General features: G+C 46.8%; 1 long non-coding RNA gene across 1 annotated transcript; it reads left to right on the plus strand.

Annotated features, from left to right (window-relative positions):
- Positions 1-5,252: 5,252 nt before the first annotated feature.
- On the plus strand, positions 5,253-6,531 carry LOC308581298. Its single transcript, XR_014004944.1, has 2 exons — positions 5,253-5,626; positions 6,346-6,531. It is a non-coding gene; the product is annotated as an uncharacterized lncRNA (long non-coding RNA).
- Positions 6,532-13,143: the final 6,612 nt, after the last annotated feature.

The following is a 13,143-nucleotide window of genomic DNA, read 5'->3' on the forward strand; positions in this document are numbered from 1 at the left end:
GGGCTGTGCAATTTGTGTTACGTTGCTGTCTGGGGATGTCTATGTGAGTGGGCTCTGTGTGTGCCCAATGGCGTGCGTAGGTGCTGGGTCTCATCAGGTGAGTGGGTGGGCATCTCAGGTGAGCTGGGATGTCAGCAAGGTTTCCCCTGGCTGTATGCCATGGCTGCATTGAGCCTGGGTCTTCAAACCCAGTGGCGTAGCGTGGGTTGTCAGCACCTGGGGCAAGGCAAGTAATTTGCGCCCCCTAACCTGTGGATTTGCGCCCCCTAACCCGTGGATTTGTGCCCCCTAACCCTAACCACCAGATGTTGCGCCCGGTGCGGCCGGCCCCCCTGCACCCCCCCACGCTACGCCACTGTTCAAACCAAGTGACATCTTCCTTATTAGAGGTTCAGCTACTATGACTACTTATTGCCTGGTATTTTCTGCCTAGGAACAAGTGGGTGGGACCACCTCACCACAACAATCCTTTTGCAGAGAGCTGATTATCCAGAGAACGGGAGATTGACAGAAAAATATTCAGGATTCTCTCTCCATTGAAATTCAGTACTGGAGGTTGGGGAAAATAGAAAGAGTGTAGTTTGGGGATCTAGTGGAAACTTGAAAATAAGTAGTAGTAGACCAGCCTCCCCTGAACTTAGTTTTTACATCTGGAGGGAGGACTGCTTTCCGTTCATATCTTTCTGGTGAATGAGTGATTGGGAAAATCCAAAACTTTCTGCCATGGCAGAGGTGGGGCAAGAGGCTTCGAAACTTCTTTCTTTCTTTCTTTCTTTCTTTCTTTCTTTCTTTCTTTCTTTCTTTCTTTCTTTCTTTCTTTCTTTCTTTCTTTCTTTCTCCCTGTAACACAATACTCATAGAATCATAGAATCATAGAGTTGGAAGAGACCACAAGGGCCATCGAGTCCAACCCCCTGCCAAGCAGGAAACACCATCAGAGCACTCCTGACATATGGTTGTCAAGCCTCTGCATAAAGACCTCCAAAGTAGGAGACTCCACCACACTCCTTGGCAGCAAATTCCACTGTCGAACAGCTCTTACTGTCAGGAAGTTCTTCCTAATGTTTAGGTGGAATCTTCTTTCTTGTAGTTTGGATCCATTGCTCCGTGTCCGCTTCTCTGGAGCAGCAGAAAACAACCTTTCTCCCTCCTCTATGTGACATCCTTTTTATATTTTTTTCATATCTTCGGTTCATTGTAAAATAGCCTTCTACTGAGGATTCTGGATTGAAGTCTATTTGAGAGGGAAAGGTTCCATTTAATTAGTCCAACTTACCACCCTTGGGAGCTTCTGAGGCTGTACAGAAAGGACCGCACAGAAATCCATTCAGGGGCTGCAGGGTCAGTAGCTGTGTGACCTCCCAGCCCATTCACCCGGTAGCGCTGGTGAAATATGCCCTTTAGGTCCTCGAGTGAAATATACCTTTCTGTATCCAAACCTTTTAAAGTAAAAACTGATCTTTGGTCCAGGTCTAATGGTCCCTAGTCAGCTGACATTTAGTGTGATGCAACAATCACGTATGCCTGGCTGCAGTTTCCTGGTGGGGAACACATACTGCAATCCTTCCCCATAAGATAGCATCAGGGGCCCAGGGAGGCCTAGGACTATGAAACAACCATGTGAGTAGCACATATGGGCCTGGCTGATGCTTCCTGGTGGTGAACAAGTAATCCCTACATGTAAGAGGGTTGCTGAAGTCTGGGACACTCTGTACTGCATCTGTCTAGTATCTCAGCTTCAGCCCATTTGGATTTGTCCAAACAAGCAGTATATTATGCACCTAAAAAGCTCCTTGTGCCTTTCGAGCCTAGCAGGGACAGGTGCCCTGACGAACAAAGAAGGTGCCTCTGAGCCTTATATAATGAAAGTCTTGTTAATTGAAAGGAATACACTTCCTTCCCATGTAAGACAGCATCATTTGGAAGATGAGCTCTAGGACATTCTGTACAGGATTTCAGAATTTCGGGTTGGATCAGTCTCAGCTCTGGCCAACCTAGCAATCCAAAAATGCACCAGTGCAAGTAGATAAGTAAGTACCGCTGTGGCGGAAAGGGACATTGCATTGCCGTGCACTCTGGCTTCAGTCATGTTGTTCCGTTGTGCCAGAAGCAGTTTAGTCCTGCTGGTCACATGACCCGGAAAGCTGTCTGTGGACAAATGCCGGCTCCCTCTGCCTGAAAGCGAGATGAGCGCCTCAACCCCATAGTTGCCTTCGACTGGACTTTACCGTCCAGGGGTCCTTTACCTTTTTACTGGGGTATCACAAGCACTTAGGATTGTTAAAATTAAAAGCTGTATGTTCTGGGCCTCAGAGCCAAAGCAGCTACTGAACTTGCCTACCCTGGTGCACCATGCTCCTGTTTTGGTTTGTGTGGCTCAGTCAACCAAGAAATGTGGAGCTGGGTAGAGAACTCATTGAAAGGAATGGGCATGCCTCCACAAAAGATAGCATCAGAGAACCACTGAGGTCTCAAGGAACTACCACCCACATCTCTGCTGCTCTTCAGAGCCAGGCCAGAGTCCTCTTGTAGGTGAGCCTGAGGCACAAAGAAGGTGCCTCTGAGCCTCATATAATGAAAGTCTTGTTAAGTGAAAGGAATACACTTCCTTCCCATGTAAGACAGCATCATTTGGAAGCTGAGCTCTAGGACATTGTAGGGACGCAGGTGGCGCTGTGGATAAAACCTCAGCGCCTAGGACTTGCCGATCGCATGGTTGGCGGTTCGAATCCCAGCGGCGGGGTGAGCTCCCGTCATTCAGTCCCAGCTCCTGCCCACCTAGCAGTTCGAAAGCACCCCTAAGTGCAAGTAGATAGATAGGTACCGCTTTATAGCGGGAAAGTAAACTGCGTTTCCGTTGCTGCTCTGGTGCCGGTTCACCAGAGCAGCTTCGTCACACTGGCCACATGACCCGGAAGTGTCTGCTGAGAGTGCTGGCTCCCAGCCTCTAGAGTGAGATGAGCGCACAACCCTAGAGTCTGTCAAGACTGGCCCGTACGGGCAGGGGCACCTTTACCTTTACCTCTAGTACATTCAGAATCTTGAGTTGGGTCAGTCCCAGCGCCTGCCAACCTAGCAGTTTGAAAGCGCACCAATGCAACCAGATAAATAGGTACCACTGTGGGGGGAAGGTACATTGGTACCTGAGATTAAGAACTTATTTCTTCCTGGAAGACCGTTCTTAACCTGAAACTGTTCTTAACCTGAGGTACCACTTTAGCTAATGGGGCCTCCCACTGCTGCCGCTGCACGATTTCTGTTCTCATCCTGAAGCAAATTTCTTAACCCAAGGTACTATTTCTGGGATAGCGGAGTCTGTAACCTGAAGTGTCTGTAACCTGAAGCATCTGTAACATGAGGTACCACTGTACAGGGTGTTTCCATGTGCTCTGGCTTTTGTCATGTTGTTCTGTTGCTCCAGAAGCGGTTTAGTCATGCTGGCCACATGACCTGGAAAGCTGTCTGTGGTCAAACGCTGGCTCCCTCGGCCTGAAAGTGAGATGAGTGCCTGAACCCCATACTTGTCTTTGACTAGACTTATCCGTCCACAGGTCCTTTGCCTTTTACCTTTTTACTGGGGTATCACAATCACTTAGCATTGTTAAAATTAAAAGATGTATGCTCTGGGCCTCAGAGCCCAATCAGCTTCTGAACTTGCCTGCCCTGGTGCACCATGCTCCTCTTTTGGTTTGCGTGGCTCCGTCAACCAGGAAATGTGGAGCTGGGCAGAGAACCCATTAAAAGGAACGGGCATGCCTCCACAAAAGATAGCATCAGAGGACCACTGAGGTATGGAATATTCTATAGAGGATCCAGCTGAACCCACATCCCATTAGGATCTGTTAAACAATCAGGACATAATGCACTTAATGGCTCAAGGAACCACCACCCACATCTCTGCTGCTCTTCAGAGCCACCCCAGAGCCCTCTTGTACCTTGAAGCCCATTAGAATGGGTTGAGCAGCCAAGAAGGCCCCTCTCGGCCTTATATAATGACAGTATTGAGCCTCAGAAGGGGAGAGGTATTTGAGCTCTTCCTCCTCCTTATTACCAGGAAGCCTAGTCCTCTGTCTCCAAGCAATCACTCTTAAAACAGTCTTTCTAATCAGACACAGCATTTTCCTTGCTAACATGAAGCCACGCTTGGCTCAGGTCTGGCTGCTTGGAGTCTGTCTTTTGCTCTGCCTCAGCTGTGGAGGTAAGTCCCACCTGCCAATGGAAAAACATGGTAGGCCACCAATTCAAATGTGCTGTATGTTCACCACCTATCTTCCTAAGAAGTGGCGAACTCTTTTTAGCTCTGGCACCTATTTGGGGATAATGATTGAAAGGCTAACTTTGGAAATAATGCAAACGTTGCCTGGAGAAAGGCTTGGATGGTAACAAGTGCCAGATCTATACAAGCATCATCACCCACCGTGCTTGGGTCAGGGTATTGGCAGAGATGATTTCCACAGATCCCACTATGTCTCCTGTCCTTGTAATCCCTGCACGGTCCCAACTTCAGAAGGTTTTTCAGGGGAATGATGCTCTATTGCACAGGGCGGGGGGGGGCTTATTTTAACATTATTTATTTACTTATTAAAACATTTGATTTAAAAAAACATAGTAATTTGCAATAGTCATAAGTGCAGCCTTTCCCCTCCCCATGCAGTTCACCAACTAGTTTTTAAAAAATGTTTAATTGTCTGCATAAACCTGGCAGCTTAAAATGGGAGCTGTAGGCAGTGCTCCTTCTAATATAGCTGCAGTGAGACACACTCTCTCTCTCTCTCTCTCTCTCTCTCTCTCTCTCTCTCTCTCGTTGGTGCAAACTCTCTGGTGTTCACATCTATTGACGTTGCCCATCCGGCTGTTCTAGGGTAGCCATACGTCAGAAGCAGTGTCCAAACAGAAATCACTAAAATGTTCATGGAAATCCAGACATATGGCAACCCATGTCAGCATTATCATATTGGGAAATTTCCCTTAAAAATAGCTCAAAAAGCTCTTTATTCTTTTCTCTCTTTTTTGCAATTATATCCCAAAAATCAACAACCCTGGCTAATAAGGAGAAGAAGAATAAAAGCTCTACAACTTTAGTGTCTAGATTTTCACTTTTTGAAATATGGCAACTCTAAGCTGCTGCTTGGCACCTGCCACTCTCAGGAGGCGCACTAGAGAACCCTTTCTGCAAAGTCTCTACAATGCTGGAGCTGGCCGCACCCTCAGGTGCCTGCTATGAGGATGTGGCAGAGGGGAGGGTGCTCCTGGTTGTAGGCACAGCCAATCACGTTCTGCGGAACTCCATGGGGATCAATTTACACCTTCTGTAAGAACCACCAATGTCCTTTTTAGACTCAGGGCATCTCAGCATTTTTTGTTCTTTGAAGGAAACGAGTTTGGTGACTTAGAAGCTCAGGAAGGGACAAGACATGTAAACAAAGAAGCATGCCTTACAGCATGTGCCTCCCTCCCTCCCTCCCTTCCTTTCTTCTTTTAACAGCAAATGCCTTAATCTGTAGGAAGTGCAGTTCAAAGTATTCAGGAGAGCCATGTAAATCATATTTCCCACATGAAGAGAATTGCCCTGATGATCCACATTCAGGACACCCTGCAGCCTGCGTCTTGTACAGAATCACGTCAAGTGAGTGGTCCTTCTTGTCTTTCTCTCCCCATCCCCCTTATTTTCAGTGCATTTCCATGAGTGGCTGATGGGGCATGGCTAGTATGACTGGGTGCAGAGGAGGCCGGGGATCTTGCAACTTCAGTAGTACAAGTAGTACAATGGAAGCTTAGAGCTTCCATTGGAATGAGGTGCTTCTCTCGTTGTTCAAGCACCTCGTTCCAATGGAGCTCTAAGCTATCCTAATGCAGCCTCCATACAAAACCTGATTGCAAGCCTTCAGTCACATGACGGTACATATCCCCCTGGAAATTCTCTGAAGCAACAATACCTCCAGGCAGTGAGAGAAACATGAATTTTCTAAGTTCACTTTTGATTCTCCAGTCAAACTCTAGCATGCCAAGGTACAGATGGGATCCTGGATAAGTCCATGTGATGCAGTCCACCTGGCTGAGGTATCTCGAGTCAGGGTCCAGGTTGGGCCCCCTGGCCAGTGGCGTCCCAATTGCAGTGATTCACCTAATGCCAGGGAAAAGTTGCCATTCATTCCTGAGGATAAGCAGGGGTGCTGGGTGCTATACCTGGCAACAGTGGTAGCAAAAACCTGCCCTTCAGCACAGACCCCCGGTTCCCCAGCTGTCACTGATGGGGACCTAGCAAGGGGTGGATCCTGACATTATCATCAAGCATCTTTCACCAGTTACTAACAGTAACCCAGATACTTTTCTTTCTCTTCCCAGTGTCAACTAAACATGTCATGAGCTACTACAAAAAATGCGGCTTCTATACCAGCGACTGCAAAACGCGAAAAGTCCACCAGGACGTACAGCAAGTGCACGAGCTCTACTGCTGTAACGACAGAGACCGCTGCCTTTGAATGCCGTCTAAGGAGGATGCTGTATTAAAAAAACTCCTATGTGAACAAATGGCTGTGCAATTTGTGTTACGTTGCTGTCTGGGGATGTCTATGTGAGTGGGCTCTGTGTGTGCCCAATGGCGTGCGTAGGTGCTGGGTCTCATCAGGTGAGTGGGTGGGCATCTCAGGTGAGCTGGGATGTCAGCAAGGTTTCTCCTGGCTGTATGCCATGGCTGCATTGTGCCTGGGTCTTCAAACCAAGAGACATCTTCCTTACTCAAAGTTCAGCTACTATGACTACTTATTGCCTGGTATTTTCTGCCTAGGAACAAGTGGGTGGGAGCTCCTCCCCACAACAATCCTTTTGCAAAGAGCCGATTAGCTAAAGAGGGGGAGATTGACAGAAAAATGTTCAGGATTCTCTCTCCATTGAAATTCAGTACTGGAGGTTGGGGAAAATAGAAAGAGTGTAGTTTGTGAATCTAGTAGAAAGTTAAGAATAAGTAGTAGTAGACCAGCCTCCACTGAACTTAGGTTTTTCATCTGGAGAGAGGACTGCTTTCCGTTCATATCTTTTTGGTGAATGAGTGATTGGGAAAATCCAAAATTTTCTGCTGTGACTGAAGCCAAGCAAGAGGCTTCGAAACTCATTTCTTCAATTCATTGTAAAGTGGCTTTTTACTGAAGATTCTGGGTGAAGTCTTTTTGAGGGAAAAAGGTTCCATTTAATTAGTACAACTTACCACCCTTGAGAGCTTATGAGGACCGTACAGAAATCCACTCAGTGGGTGCAGGGTCAGTAGCTGTGTGGCCTCCCAGCCCATTCACCCGGTAGCGCTGGTGAAATATGCCCTTTAGGTCCTCGAGTAAAATATACCCTTCTGTATCCAAACCTTTAAATGTAAAAACTGGTCTTTGATCCAGGTCTAATACTGCCTAGTCAGCTGAAGTTTCGTGTGATGCAACAATCACGTATGCCTGGCTGCAGCTTCCTGGTGGGGAACACATACTGCAATCCTTCCCTATAGATAGCATCAGGGGCCCAGGGAGGCCTAGGACTATGAAACAACCATGTGAGTAGCACATATGGGCCTGGCTGAAGCTTCCTGGTGGTAAACAAGTAATCCCTACATGTAAGAGGGTTGCTGAAGTCTGGGACACTTTTAACTGCATCAGGCTGGTTCCTCAGCTTCAGCCCATTTGGATTTGTCCAAACAAGCAGTATATTATGCACTTATAAAACTCCTTGTGCCTTTCAAGCCTAGCAGGGACAGGTGCCCTGAGGTACAAAGAAGGTGCCTCTGAGCCTTATATAATGAAAGTCTTGTTAATTGAAAGGAATTGTAGGGACGCAGGTGGCGCTGTGGGTAAAACCTCAGTGCCTAGGACTTGCCGATCGCATGGTTGGCGGTTTGAATTCCCGCGGCGGGGTGAGCTCCTGTCATTCAGTCCCAGCTCCTGCCCACCTAGCAGTTCGAAAGCACCCTTAAGTGCAAGTAGATAAATAGGTACCGCTTTATAGCGGGAAGGTAAACGGCGTTCCGTGTGCTGCGCTGGCTCGCCAGATGCAGCTTGTCACACTGGCCACGTGACCTGGAAGTGTCTGTGGACAGCTCTGGCCCCCGGCCTCTAGAGTGAGATGAGCGCACAACCCTAGAGTCTGTCAAGACTGGCCCGTGCGGGCAGGGGCACCTTTACCTCTAGGACATTCAGAATCTTGAGTTGGGTCAGTCCCAGCTCCTGCCAACCTAGCAGTTTGAAAGCTCACCAATGCAAGCAGATAAATAGGTACCACTGTGGGGGGAAGGTACATTGGTACCTCAGATTAAGAACTTATTTCTTTCTGGAGGTCCGTACTTAACCTGAAACTGTTCTTAACCTGAGGTACCACTTTAGCTAATGGGGCCTCCCGCTGCCGTTGCGCTGCCGCCGCACAATTTTTGTTCTCATCCTGAAGCAAACTTTTTAACCCAAGGTACTATTTCTGGGATAGTCTGTAACGTGAAGCGTCTGTAACCTGAAGCATCTGTAGCACGAGGTACCACTGTACATGGTGTTTCCGTGTGCTCTGGCTTCAGTCATGTTGTCTCGTTGTGCCAGAAGCAGTTTAGTCCTGCTGGCCACATGACCTGGAAAGCTGTCTGTGGACAAACACCGGCTCCCTTGGCCTGAAAGTGAGATGAGTGCCTCAACCACAAAGTTGTCTTTGACTGGACGTAACCGTCCAGGGGTCTTTTACCTTTTACCTTTTTACTGGGGTATCACAAGCACTTGTCCCTCGCAAGCACTTAGGATTGTTAAAATTAAAAGCTGTATGTTCTCGGCCTCAGAGCCAAAGCAGCTTCTGAACTTGCCTACCCTGGTGCACCATGCTCCTCTTTTGGTTTGCGTGGCTCAGTCAACCAAGAAATGTGAAGCTGGGCAGAGAACCCACTGAAAGGAACGGGCATGCCTCCACAAAAGATAGCATCAGAGAACCACTGACGTCTGGGACATGCTGTAGAGCATCCAGCTGAACCCAGATCCCATTAACATTTGTTAAACAATCAGGACATGATGCACTTAATGGCTCAAGGAACCACCACCCACACCACCCCAGAGCCCTCTTGTACATTGAAGCCCACTAGAATGGGGTGAGCAGCCAAGAAGGCACGTCTCGGCCTTATATAATGACAGTATTGAGCCTCAGACGGAGAGACGTGTTGCTCAACAGAGATAGAGCTGCCCCTTCTACTTACTGCCAGGAAGCCTAGTCCGCTGTCTCCAAGTTTTCAGCCTTCAAAGCAGCCTCAACGTACCAAAAGTCTTTCCCATGGGTCAGGGCTTTTTCCTTGCTAACATGAAGCCACGCTTAGCTCACGCCTGGCCGCTTGGAGTCTGTGTTTTGCTCTGCCTCAGCTGTGGAGGTAAGTCCCACCTGCAAATGGAAAAACATGGTAGGCCACCAGTTCAAATGTGCTGCATGTTCACCACCTATCTTCCCAAGAACTGGGGAACCCATAAGCTTTTTTCTTTCTCTTTTTAGCTCTGGCACCTATTTGGGGATAATGATCGAAAGGCTAACTTTGGAAATAGCGCAGACCTGGAGAAAGGTTTAAATGCTATTAAATGCCAGATCTATACAGGCATCGTCACCCACTGTGCTTGGGTCAGGGTATTGTTGTTGTTGTTTAGTCGTTTAGTCGTGTCCGACTCTTCGTCACCCCATGGACCAGAGCACGCCAGGCACTCCTGTCTTCCACTGCCTCCCGCAGTTTGGTCAGACTCATGTTTGTAGCTTCGAGAACACCGTCCAAACATCTCGTCCTCTGTCGTCCCCTTCTCCTTGTGCCCTCCATCTTTTCCAACATCAGGGTCTTTTCCAGGGAGTCTTTTCTTCTCATGAGGTGGCCATGAGTCTTGGAGCCTCAGCTTCAGGATCTGTCCTTCCAGTGACCACTCACGGCTGATTTCCTTAAGAATGGATACGTTTGATCTTCTTGCAGTCCATGGGATTCCTCCAGCACCATAATTCAAAGGCACCAATTTTTCGGCGATCAGCCTTCTTTATGGTCCAGCTCTCACTTCCATACATCACTACTGGGAAAACCATGGCTTTAACTATACGGACCTTTGTTGGCAAGGTGATGTCTCTGCTTTTTAAGATACTGTCTAGGTTTGCCATCGCCTTTCTCCCAAGGAGCAGGCGTCTTTTAATTTCGTGACTACTGTCACCATCTGCAGTGATCATGGAGCCCAAGAAGGTAAAATCTCTCACTGCCTCCATTTCTTCCCCTTCTATTTGCCAGGAGGTGATGGGACCAGTGGCCATGATCTTCGTTTTTTTGATGTTGAGCTTCAGACCATATTTAGCGCTTTCCTCTTTCACCCTCATTAAAAGGTTCTTTAATTCCTCCTCACTTTCTGCCATCAAGGTTGTGTCATCTGCATATCTGAGGTTGTTGATATTTCTTCCGGCAATCTTAATTCCAGTTTGGGATTCATCCAGCCTAGCCTTTAGCATGATGAATTCTGCATATAAGTTAAATAAGCCGGGAGACAATATACAGCCTTGCTGTACTCCTTTCCCAATTTTGAACCAATCAGTTGTTCCATATCCAGTTCTAACTGTAGCTTCTTGTCCCACATAGAGATTTCTCAGGAGACAGATGAGGTGATCAGGCACTCCCATTTCTTTAAGAAGTTGCCATAGTTTGCTGTGGTCGACACAGTCAAAGGCTTTTGCATAGTCAATGAAACAGAAGTAGATGTCTTTCTGGAACTCTCTAGCTTTCTCCATAATCCAGCGCATGTTTGCAATTTGGTCTCTGGTTCCTCTGCCCCTTCGAAATCTAGCTTGCACTTCTGGGAGTTCTCGGTCCACATACTGCTTAAGCCTGCCTTGTAGAATTTTAAGCATAACCTTGCTAGCGTGTGAAATGAGTGCAATTGTGCGGTAGTTGGAGCATTCTTTGGCACTGCCCTTCTTTGGAATTGGGATGTAGACTGATCTTCTCCAATCCTCTGGCCACTGCTGAGTTTTCCAAACTTGCTGGCATATTGAGTGTAGCACCTTAACAGCATCATCGTTTAAAATATTAAATAGTTCAGCTGGAATATCATCACTTCCACTGGCCTTGTTGTTAGCAGTGCTTTCTAAGGCCCATTTGACTTCACTCTCCAGGATGTCTGGCTCAAGGTCAGCAACCACACTACCCGGGGTGTACGAGCCATCCATTTCTTTCTGGTATAGTTCCTCTGTGTATTCTTGCCACTTCTTCTTGATGTCTTCTGCTTCTGTTAGGTCCTTTCCACTTTTGTCTTTTATTATGGTAATCTTTGTACGAAATGTTCCTTTCATATCTCCAGTTTTCTTGAACAGATCTCTGTTTTTTCCCATTCTATTGTTTTCCTCTATTTCTTTGCATTGCTCGTTTAAGGAGGCCTTCTTGTCTCTCCTTGCTATTCTTTGGAAATCTGCATTCAATTTCCTGTATCTTTCACTATCTCCCTCACATTTTGCTTCCCTTCTCTCCCTCACTATTTGTAAGGCCTCATTGGACAGCCACTTTGCTTTCTTGCATTTCCTTTTTGTTGGGATGGTTTTAGTTGCTGCCTGCTGTATAATGTTACGAGCCTGCATCTATAGTTCTTCAGGCACTCTGTCCACCAAATCTAAATCCTTAAACCTGTTTCTCACTTCCACTGTGTATTCATCAGGGATTTGACTTAGATTGTATCTTACCAGCCCAGTGGTTTTTCCTACCTTCTTCAGTTTAAGCTTGAATTTTGCTATAAGAAGCTGATGATCTGAGCCACAGTCAGCTCCAGGTCTTGTTTTTGCTGACTGTATAGAGCTTCTCCATCTTTGGCTGCAGAGAATATAATCAATCTGATTTCAATGCTGCCCGTCTGGTGATGTCCATGTGTAGAGTCGTCTCTTGTATTGTTGGAAAAGAGTGTTTGTGATGACCAGCTTGTTCTCTTGGCAGAACTCTATTAGCCTTTGCCCTGCTTCGTTTGGAACTCCAAGGCCAAACTTGCCAGTTGTTCCTTTTATCTCTTGACTCCCTACTTTAGCATTCCAATCCCCTATAATGAGAAGAACATCCTTCTTTGGTGTCATTTCTATAAGGTGTTGTAAGTCTTCATAGAATTGGTCAATTTCAACTTCTTCAGCACCAGTGGTTGGTGCATAAACTTGGATTACTGTGATGTTAAAAGGTCTGCCTTGGAATCGTATCAAGATCATTCTATCATTTTTGAGATTGCATCCCAGTACAGCTTTCGCCACTCTTCTGTTGACTATGAGGGCCACTCCATTTCTTTTACGGGATTCTTGCCCACAGTAGTAGATATGATGGTCATCCGAACTGAATTCACCCATTCCCATCCATTTTAGTTCACTGATGCCCAGGATGTCAATATTTATTCTTGCCATCTCATTTTTGACCACATCCAACTTACCAAGGTTCATGGTTCTTACATTCCAGGTTCCTATACAATATTTTTCTTTACAGCATTGGATTTTCCTTTCGCTTCCAGGCATATTTGCAACTGACCGTCCTTTCGGCTTTGGCCCAGCCGCTTCATCAGCTCTGGATCTACTTGTACTTGTCCTCCGCTCTTCCTCAGTAGCATGTTGAACGTCTTCCGACCTGAGGGGCTCATCTTCCAGCGTCATAACTTTTATATGCCTGTTGCCTATGTCCATGGAGTTTTCTTGGCAGGGATACTGGAGTGGCTTGCCGGTTCCTGCTCCAGGTGGATCACGTTTGGTCAAAACTCTCCACTATGACCTGTCCATCTTGGGTGGCCCTGCACGGTATAGCTCATAGCTTCTCTGAGTTATCCAAGCCCCTTTGCCATGGCAAGGCAGTGATCCATGAAGGGGTCAGGGTATTGGCAGAGATGATTTCCACAGATCCCGCTATGTCTCCTGTCCTTGTAATCCCTGCACGGTCCTAGCTTCAGGAAGGGGAATGATGCTCTAATGCACAGGGCAGGGGGGATTATTTCAACTTTATTTATTTACTTATTTTTTTACTTATTAAAACATTTGATTTTAAAAAAATCAAAGTAGTTTGCAACAGACATAAGTGCAGCCTTTCCCCTCCCCATGCAGTTCACCAACTAGCTTTGAAAAAATGTTTAATTGTCTGCACAAACTTGACAGCTTACAATAGCAGCTGCAGGCAGTGCT

Source organism: Podarcis bocagei (assembly GCF_964188305.1).
Source record: "Podarcis bocagei genome assembly, chromosome: 2".
Classification (NCBI taxonomy): Eukaryota; Metazoa; Chordata; class Lepidosauria; order Squamata; family Lacertidae; genus Podarcis; species Podarcis bocagei.